General features: G+C 43.7%; 1 protein-coding gene across 1 annotated transcript in view; it reads left to right on the plus strand.

The window, feature by feature from the left end:
- The window catches only part of POT1 (protection of telomeres 1), a 134,152-nt gene extending 123,789 nt beyond the window's left edge, over positions 1-10,363 (plus strand). Inside the window, exon 16 of the mRNA XM_077264929.1 lies at positions 10,244-10,363. The gene's annotated coding sequence lies outside the window, so the exon portion shown is untranslated. The remainder of the gene's footprint in view (positions 1-10,243) is intronic.
- Positions 10,364-11,116: the final 753 nt, after the last annotated feature.

The following is an 11,116-nucleotide window of genomic DNA, read 5'->3' on the forward strand; positions in this document are numbered from 1 at the left end:
AAAGCTCCACAAAATTGACATGACTCCTAAAAAACAATCAAGCAAAATCCACTCCCCCAAGGTCAAGTGGCTCAAGCTGGGTACTATGTATTTGGCACTAAATTTGCTTCTTTGCAATTTTCGCCCTGCAGCATCCATCGTATTCTAATTTCTATTTTTGGGCTGTTAGATGATGTGAAAGTCATATACAAACTGATTGTACTGTACAATGACATGACCAAGGTGCAGTAACAATATCCTGTGTTGTTGGCATGACCAGGAGTCCAATGTAAATCCACTGGGGATTGCAACTGAGGGTCCACTGTTGTATGGACTGCTAAAAGACTGAAGAAATGTTCACTTACATAAAAAAGAGAAGGCTGTGCCATCATATGCTTTCAAGTTTTCTCCTTGTTCCTGCTGCCTCAGAGATGAGCGTTGCCATTGCTTGTTCATGTGAGTGAACTTTGTGGTCCATACAACTTTGTACCCTTTGTCCTACTAAGCCAGTGGATTTACATTCACTTTTGGTTATGCTAACAACACAACGTATGGTTATTGGACCTGTACAATCATTTTGTCCTTTTCTAATCTCTGGACCATTTTGTTTTGAAAAGTATGACTTCCTTGGAAAGTCATATCCACATGTCAATGGCTGATGGATAACCTTTGCAGTGCCAGCCACAAGTCTTTGTACTGCCTATTGCTGCGTTCATATGTGTATTTTTTATGTTATATACTTTGTAGCTATATACATTATTAGTCCACACACAGATTTATGTCTCATTTTTATTTTAGCTAAATAGTGTACTGGTATCAGTTTCATCTAGTTACCTTGGTGTGGATAGTATTGTGTACAGCCTGTTGACAAGAGGACCACCAGACTCTTCTACTGTCTAACAGTGTCTGTTGAACATGCATCATGTCTACAGGCTCTTTCCAATAGATCTGGTAATTGGTGTGCTGAACACTGGGTGGGACCACTTGTGTGCAGTGTTGGTTCCTTATCACATCCAACTTCATTCCCACTGCGCTTCCATGCTGCCTCAAATAGTAGTGACAGCAGTGCAGTGTTCAGACGAGCAGTCCGACAATGCTGTGGGACCAAACTGTTAATCGAGCAAGAGCAGAACGCCTCCTTCCTTCCAAACAGGAAGTCAGCAAATGATTGCTTATTCATGATTTCCGTACCTGCTAAACCATCCATTTAACAATAAACAAAACATTTTCAATTAGTTTCAAATTCTTTAAATCCGCACTTCAAATGTGCTCAGCATCTGCTCCAAATGCTGTATAGGACCCCAGCCTCTATCATTTCATGTGCATTTTTTTTCTACACATGCAGGCATGCTTTTATTATGCAAGCTTCTACACACAGGCACACTTTCACCCACCCACACTTCAACACTCAAGTGTAATGCAGCTGCAAGGCAGTTGCACGCAACCTCCACCAGGGGGGCGCAGGTAAGGAGAAAAAGGTAGCAATCACCTTGTAGCACCACAGTGCAAGGCTCGGAGCGCCACTAGGAGGCGGCAGAGATGGCAGACAGGCCGGTCAGCAACAAACAGGAAGATGAAGTACCAGAGGTCACAGCAATGCATGTGGTCAGAGAGAAGCCAGACAACGGAACCAGACAGGAGCGCGGGATTCAAAGCGTGAGATAGAAGATGTAGTCGGCGTACAAGCCAAAGAGTCAAAGCCAGAAGGGAAACTAGTAACAGAGACGGAAAGCTGGAAGCGGGGTTCAGTATTCAAGCCGAGTCATACACTGTAGGAAACACTGGTCAGACACAAATCTGGGTAGTCAGAGGCAGAAGGATCACTAGGGTATACGGGTCAGCTGCTCAAGCCAGATACTGGAGCTATCACTGACAAATGCTACCAGAAATGGCACCACTAAATAGCCACCCACAAAACAAAGAGAGTGTTATGATCCCTAGTGGCGGAGGATCACAAATAGATCAGCAAGTGATTAAACTAAGGACGAGCTCTAGGGAGATGGTAACTGGACTGATCGCAAATCTGAACCTATCCAAAACAACTAGAGGTAGCCGGTGAACGTGCCTAAAAAATTCTTAGACGTCTCGAGCCAGCCTGAGGAACTAGCTACCCCTAAAGAGAAAGAAAGACCTCGCTTGCCTCCAGAGAAATAATCCCCAAAGATATAGAAGCCCCCAACAAATATTAACGGTGAAGTAAGAAGAAGGCACATACATAGGGATGAAATCAGATTCAGCAAAAGAGGCCCACTAGTACTAGAAAGCAGAAAATAGAGCAGGGGTCTATGCGATCAATAAAAAACCCTTACAAAATATCCATCCTGAGATTTCAAGAACCCACACACCAACTAACGGTGTGTGGGGAGAAACTCAGCCCACTAGAGCAACCAGCAAGTGAGGGAATTACATTTTAGCAAGCTGGAACAGAAAACATGATAAACACTGCTGATCAAAAAATGAGCAAACAAAACTTAGCTTATCCTGGATGGACTGGGAGCAAGGTAGTCAGAAGGAATCTGAGTAGCACTGATTACATCGACAGCCGGCAACAAGTGAAAGTAAAACAGAGCTATATAGGAACCTCCCAAAGGATAACGAACCAGCTGATAGCCAGAGACCAGCAGGATAACAAACAAAGCCACCAGGGGGAGCCCAAAGCAAAAGTCACACCATACCACCAGTGACCACAAGAGGGAGCCCGAAAACAGAGTTCACAACAGTACCCCCCCTTAAGGAGGGGTCACCGAACCCTCATGAAAACCCCCAGGGCGATCAGGATGAGCCACATGGAAGGCACGAACCAAATCGGCCGCATGAACATCAGAGGCGACAACCCAAGAATTATCCTCCTGACCATAGCCCTTCCACTTGACCAAATACTGGAGCCTCCGTCTAGAAACACGAGAATCCAAGATCTTCTCCACCACGTGTTCCAATTCTCCCTCAACCAGCACCGGGGCAGGAGGCTCAACCGGAGGAACCACAGGTACCACGTACCTCCGCAACAACGAGCGATGGAACACATTATGAATAGCAAATGATGCCGGGAGGTCCAGACGGAATGACACAGGGCCAAGGACTTCCAGAATCTTATAAGGACCGATAAACCGAGGCTTGAACTTAGGAGAGGAGACCTTCATAGGAACGAAGCGAGAAGACAACCACACCAAGTCCCCAATGCGAAGTCGGGGACCCACACAGCGACGGCGGTTGGCAAAGAGTTGAGCCTTCTCTTGTGACAACTTCAAATTGTCCACCACATGATTCCAAATCTGATGCAACCTATCCACCACAACATCCACTCCAGGACAGTCAGAAGGCTCCACCTGACCCGAGGAAAAACGAGGATGAAACCCCGAATTACAAAAAAAAGGAGAAACCAAAGTAGCAGAACTAGCCCGATTATTAAGGGCAAACTCGGCCAACGGTAAAAAAAGTAACCCAGTCGTCCTGGTCAGCAGAAACAAAACATCTTAAATAAGTCTCCAAGGTCTGATTAGTTCGCTCAGTTTGGCCATTCGTCTGAGGATGGAAGGCCGACGAAAAAGACAATTCAATGCCCAACTTAGCACAAAAGGTCCGCCAAAATCTAGACACAAACTGGGATCCTCTGTCAGAAACAATGTTCTCAGGAATCCCGTGCAAACGAACCACATTTTGAAAAAACAGTGGAACCAACTCGGAGGAGGAAGGCAACTTAGGCAAGGGCACCAAATGGACCATCTTAGAAAAATGATCACACACCACCCAGAGGACAGACATTCTCTGAGAGACAGGGAGATCTGAAATAAAATCCATGGAAATGTGCGTCCAAGGCCTCTCCGGGACAGGCAAAGGCAACAGCAAACCACTGGCACGAGAACAGCAAGGCTTCGCCCGAGCACAAATTCCACAAGACTGCACAAAGGAACGCACATCCCGCGACAAGGAAGACTACCAAAAAGACCTGGTCACCAAGTCTCTGGTACCAAATATTCCAGGATGGCCCGCCAACACCGAAGAATGAACCTCGGAGACGACTCTGTTGGTCCATCTATCCGGGACAAACAGTCTCTCTGGTGGACAGCGGTCAGGTCTATCCGCCTGAAACTCTTGCAGCACACGTCGCAAATCTGGGGAGATGGCAGACAAAATCACCCCTTCTCTAAGGATACCAGCCGGCTCTGAATCTCCAGGAGAGTCAGGCACAAAACTCCTAGAAAGAGCATCAGCTTTCACATTCTTCGAACCCGGCAGGTACGAGACCATGAAATCAAAACGAGAGAAAAACAACGACCAACGAGCCTGTCTGGGATTCAGCTGCTTGGCCGACTCGAGATAAATCAAATTCTTGTGGTCAGTCAAGACCACCACACGATGTTTAGCTCCCTCGAGCCAATGTCGCCACTCCTCAAATGCCCACTTCATAGCCAACAGCTCCCGATTACCGACATCATAATTCCGCTCGGCAGGCGAAAACTTTCTTGAAAAGAAAGCACATGGCTTCATCACAGAGCCATCGGGGCTTCTCTGCGACAAAACAGCCCCCGCTCCAATCTCGGAAGCATCAACCTCCACCTGGAAGGGAAGTGAGACATCTGGCTGACATAAGACCGGAGCCGAAGAAAACCGACGCTTCAGCTCCCGAAAGGCCTCCACAGCCGCAGAAGACCAATTAGTCACATCAGAACCCTTCTTGGTCAAATCCGTCAAAGGCTTAACAACGCCAGAAAAATTAGCTATGAAGCGACGGTAAAAATTAGCAAAACCCAAGAACTTCTGAAGACTCTTAACAGATGTAGGCTGCGTCCAGTCATGAATAGCCTGAACCTTGACTGGGTCCATCTCAATAGTAGAAGGAGAAAAAATGAAACCCAAAAAAGAAATCGTCTGGACTCCAAAAAGACATTTTGAGCCCTTCACAAATAAAGCATTCTCACCTAGGACCTGAAAGACCATCCTGACCTGCTTAACATGAGACTCCCAATCATCCAAAAAAACCAGAATATCATCCAGATACACAATCATAAACTTATCCAGATATTCACGGAAGATGTCATGCATAAAGGACTGAAAGACTGAAGGAGCATTAGAAAGTCCAAAAGGCATCACCAAGTACTCAAAATGGCCTTCAGGCGTATTAAATGCAGTTTTCCATTCATCACCCTGTTTTATACGCACAAGGTTATACGCACCACGAAGATCTATCTTGGTGAACCAACTAGACCCCCTAATGCGAGCAAACAAATCAGTTAACAATGGCAAAAGATTATGAAATTTGACCGTGATTTTATTCAAAAGGCGATAATCAATACAGGGTCTCAGGGAACCATCCTTTTTAGCCACAAAAAAGAATCCTGCACCAAGAGGGGATGAGGACGGGCGAATATGTCCCTTCTCTAAAGACTCCTTTATATAACTCCGCATGGCAGCATGCTCCGGCACAGATAAATTGAAAAGTCGTCCCTTAGGAAACTTACCACCAGGAATCAAATTTATAGCACAATCACAGTCCCTATGAGGAGGTAGAGAATTGAGTTTGGGCTCCTCAAATACATCCTGGTAGTCTGACAAAAACGTAGGGACTTCAGAAGGAGTGGACGAAGCAATTGACACCACAGGAGCGTCACCATGAATTCCCTGACAACCCCAACTTGACACCGACATAGCTTTCCAATCCAGGACTGGATTATGAGTCTGCAACCATGGTAGACCCAACACGACGACATCATGCAAATTATGCAGTACAAGAAAGCGAATCACCTCCCGATGAACAGGAGTCATGCACATGGTTACTTGTGTCCAGAACTGAGGTCTATTCGTAGCCAATGGTGTAGAATCAATTCCCCTTAGTGGAATAGGGAATTTTAAAGGCTCCAAATCAAAACCATAGCGCCTGGCAAATGACCAATCCATCAGACTCAGGGCGGCACCTGAATCTACAAAAGCATTAACCGGGTAAGATGACAGGGAACAAATCAGGGTAACAGACAAAATGAACTTAGGCTGTAAAGTACCAATGGTGACAGATTTATCAACCTTTTTTTTGCGCTTAGAGCATGCCGAGATAACATGAGCTGAGTCACCACAGTAAAAGCACAACCCATTTTGCCGTCTATAATTTTGCCGTTCACTTCTGGTCAGAATTCTGTCACATTGCATAGATTCAGGTGTCTGTTCAGAAGACACCGCCAAATGGTGCATAGGTTTGCGCTCCCGCAAACGCCGATCAATCTGAATGGCCAGAGTCATTGACTCATTCAGACCTGCAGGCGTAGGGAACCCCACCATGACATTCTTAATGGCTTCAGAAAGACCTTCTCTGAAATTTGCAGCCAGGGCACACTCATTCCACTGAGTAAGCACCGACCATTTCCGAAATTTCTGGCAGTACACCTCTGCTTCATCTTGCCCCTGCGAGAGGGCCAATAACGTTTTTTCAGCCTGGTTCTCAAGATTAGGTTCCTCATAGAGCAATCCAAGGGCTAGAAAAAACGCATCTACACTAAGCAATGCAGGATCCCCTGGCGCCAATGCGAAGGCCCAATCTTGGGGGTCACCACGCAAAAAGGAAATGATAATCTTAACTTGCTGAACGGCATCACCAGAGGAACGAGGTTTCAAAGAAAGAAACAACTTACAATTGTTCCTAAAATTCAGGAACCTAGATCTATCTCCAGAAAACAACTCCGGAATAGGTATTCTAGGCTCTGACATAGGACTGTGAACAACAAAATCCTGAATACTTTGAACCCTAGCAGCAAGATGATCCAGCTGGAAGCCAAGCTCTGGACATCCATGTCAGCAGCTGAACTCAGAGCCACACCAAGATTAAGAGGAGGAGAGAAGCTAGCCACAGCAGCTAGACACACGGCAACAACAACAACAAAAAAAAAAAATTCTCAAGGCTTCTTTTCTCCTGCTTCTGCCATGCAATTAACACTTTACAGGCCGGCTGTACTGTTATGATCCCTAGTGGTGGAGGATCACAAATAGATCAGCAAGTGATTAAACTAAGGACGAGCTCTAGGGAGATGGTAACTGGACTGATCGCAAATCTGAACCTATCCAAAACAACTAGAGGTAGCAGGTGAACGTGCCTAAAAAATTCTTAGACATCTCGAGCCAGCCTGAGGAACTAGCTACCCCTAAAGAGAAAGAAAGACCTCGCTTGCCTCCAGAGAAATAATCCCCAAAGATATAGAAGCCCCCAACAAATATTAACGGTGAAGTAAGAAGAAGGCACATACATAGGGATGAAATCAGATTCAGCAAAAGAGGCCCACTAGTACTAGAAAGCAGAAAATAGAGCAGGGGTCTATGCGATCAATAAAAAACCCTTACAAAATATCCATCCTGAGATTTCAAGAACCCACACACCAACTAACGGTGTGTGGGGAGAAACTCAGCCCACTAGAGCAACCAGCAAGCGAGGGAATTACATTTTAGCAAGCTGGAACAGAAAACATGATAAACACTGCTGATCAAAAAATGAGCAAACAAAACTTAGCTTATCCTGGATGGACTGGGAGCAAGGTAGTCAGAAGGAATCTGAGTAGCACTGATTACATCGACAGCCGGCAACAAGTGAAAGTAAAACAGAGCTATATAGGAACCTCCCAAAGGATAACGAACCAGCTGATAGCCAGAGACCAGCAGGATAACAAACAAAGCCACCAGGGGGAGCCCAAAGCAAAAGTCACACCATGCCACCAGTGACCACAAGAGGGAGCCCGAAAACAGAGTTCACAACAGAGAGGCAGGAAAGGTTAGCCCCACCATAACAAGGCTGGGGAAAGAAAAGCAAGAAGCAAACCCACAACCTGGATCATGACATTAAGGCTACTTTCACACTAGCGTCGTTTTGCCTATGTCGCAATGCGTCGTTTAGGAGAAAAAACGCATCCTGCAAAGTTGTCTGCAGGATGCGTTTTTTCCCCATAGACGTACATTAGCGACGCATTGCGACGTATTGCCACACGTCGCATCCGTCGAGTTACATGTAACGTTTTTTTGTGAGTCGCGTCCGCCATTTCCGGCCGCGCATGCGTGGCCGGAACTCCGCCCCTCCTCCCCGGACATTACAATGGGGCAGCGGATGCGTTGAAAAACTGCATCCGCTGCCCACGTTGTGCTTTTATTTCACAGCATGCGTCGGTACGTCGGCCCGACGCACTGCAACGGGCCCGTACCGTCGCTAGTGTGAAAGTAGCCTAAGAATGATTTTTCACACATGCTTTTACACACGCATGCTTGAAATTACGTGCTTCTACACACATAGATATACCCTTATACACATACTTCTAAACATAGGCACATATTATACACATTCTTCTAAACATGCAGGCTCACTTTTGCACTACAGCACATTGTAGTAATGCATACAGTGGGTCAAATAAGTATTGAACACTTCCCCCATTTTCTACGTAAATACATTTCTAAAGGTGCTGTTGACTTGAAATACTCACCAGATGTCGACTGCATCCCATTCAATCCACACAGGCAAAGAAATCAAGCCATAGATGTCCGTATATTTTAGTTATAAGTAATAATGAGAAATGGCACAGGAGAAAATTATTGAACACAGTTACTGAAATGTATTTAATTGTTGTACTAAAAGTCTCTGTTGGTGATAACAGCTGCAAGATGCTTCCTATATGGATAAACTAGTCGCATGCATTGCTCTGGTGTGATTTTGGCCCATTCCCTTAAATGCTTCAAATCCAGAAGGTTCCTTGGGGTCCTTTTATGAACTCGAAGCTTTAGTTCCTTCCATAAAATTTCTATTGGATTCAGGTTAAGTGATTGGCTGGACCATTCTAGGTGCTTTATTTTCTTTTCCTGAAACCAATTGAGTTTCCTTGGTTGTGTGTTTGGGATAATTGTCTTACTGAAATGTCCACCTTTGTTTCATCTTCATCATCCTGGTAGATGGCTGCAATTTTTTATAAAGAATATCTCAGTACATTTGTTCATTCATTATTCCTTCAGCTATATGAAGTTTGTTAGCGTGCATACAGGCCATGTAAATTGAGTGCATGCATTACTTATAGTTTTCTTTGATACAATTGTACCTGTTGGTTCCTGGTCTTTTTGTGGCTCTCCACAGGTTGTCCTTAGCTCTTGGACAACTGTTCTGTTAATTCTTTTTACTCATCTGTCTGAAATTTTGTGGGGAGCATCTGGTCGTGGCCAGTTTATGATTAAATCATCTTTCCAATTCTTGATAATGGCCCCAACAGCGCTCACTGGAACCTTCAGTAGTTTAGAAATTCTTCTGTAATCGATGTGATCAGTATGTTTTGCAACAAAAAGGTTGCAACGGTCTTGAGACCGCTCACTGGTTTTACCCATTTTGAGATGCTTGTGTGGCACGTTGGTAATGAGACACCTTTATATAGGCAATCATTTGAATCAGCTGATATTATTTCAAACTGTCAGGGTTGCTTTCTAATTACTGATAGATTTCAGCTGGTGTCAGGACTTTCCATGGCTTTTTGTACCTCTTTCTTTGTGTTCAATACTTTTCCCCCGTTATTTCTCATCATTACACATAACTTAATTTATGGATATCTATGGTTTGATTTCTTTGCCTATGTGGATGGGATGGGTTGTTACCGACATCTGGTGGTAATTTCATGTCAATAGCACCTTTAGAAATATATTTACTTAAAAAATTGGTGACATGTTCAATACCCACTGTAAATGTCACTCACTGTAAATCGTGAAACTATCTTAAATTTAAACAGTTACTAGACCATGCGGATAGATGTCAGATTATCTTGGTGGATCATTTCTCATTTCCTGTCTTACCACATCTTGGTTGATTTTTACTTTATACCAATATTTTCAGCAACATTTTGGAACTATTTTAGTGTATTTCAGATCGTCTGCACCATGCCCCTTTCTTCTGGACAGTTCAAAACTGTCTATAGACGTGCAAAAGCTGTAAATCGTTACGAAACAAGACATAAATCATGTATGACAGTTTTTTTTGTGCAAATTGAGCCAAAATTTTAGCTTCATAGATCTCCCTTAGTATGTACACTGCTGAGATTAGTACATTTCCCCAGTATGCACACTTCTGAGTTTAATAAGCCATGTCTTTGGCTTCTGAAGTGTCTTGGGCTTCATAGTATCTTAACATGTATTGTCCAAAAGAGAAATATGGTGCACAGCACCTGCAAGAATATTCTTATGCTGGTTATACAAGGTTATCCTGGAAAAACTGTTGATTCCTTCTGCTCAGTCAATGTTCCCTAACTCTGAGGACTGTTTTTTCCAGCAGGACAATGCGCCATGCCACACATCTAGGTCAATCAAGGTGTGGATGAAGGTGTACCACATCAAATTCCTGTCATGGCCAGCCCAATCTCCAGACCTGAACTCCATTGAAAACCTCTGGAATGTAATCAAGAGAAAGATGGATAGTCACAAGCTATCAAACAAATAACTGCTTACATTTTTGTACCAGGAGTGGCATAAGGTCACCCAAAAGCAGTGTGAAAGACTGGTTGAAAGCATGCCAAGACGCATGAAAGCTGTGATTAAAAATCATGGTTATTCCACAAAATGTTAATTTCTGAACTCTTCCCAAGTTAAAACATTAGTATTGTTTCTAAATTATTATGAATTTGCATTATTTGAGGTATGCAAGTAATACATTTTTTTTGTTTGACCATTTCTCATTTTCAGAAAATAAATACAAGATGTATTGCTTGGAACTTCGGACACATGTTGTCAGTAGTTTATAGAATAAAAGACCAATTTCCATTTTACTCAAAAATATACCTATAAAGAGAAAAATCAGACAAACTGAAAACTTTGCAGTGGTCTCTTAAATTTTGCCATATATATATATGAAAAGCCAGTGTACTGTAAAATCACAGCAGGAGCCAACAACATAGAATAGATGGATTACATACAGTAAATACAAATAGAATAAGTAGATATACAAATGTGACAAATACAATTAGTACAGTGTGTGCAGCTTACTGTACACGTATTTAAATAATAAAAGTATATTTTTTGCAAAGAAAAGGCGTGGGCTGCCGCACAATTTTCGTAACCAGCAGAGGGAAAGCTGACGGCTGGGAGCCGATGTTTATAGCCTGGGAAGGGGGTAATACCCATGGAACTTCCCAGTCTATTAATATCT

This window comes from Ranitomeya variabilis, chromosome 5 (genome assembly GCF_051348905.1).
Source record: "Ranitomeya variabilis isolate aRanVar5 chromosome 5, aRanVar5.hap1, whole genome shotgun sequence".
NCBI lineage: Eukaryota > Metazoa > Chordata > Amphibia > Anura > Dendrobatidae > Ranitomeya > Ranitomeya variabilis.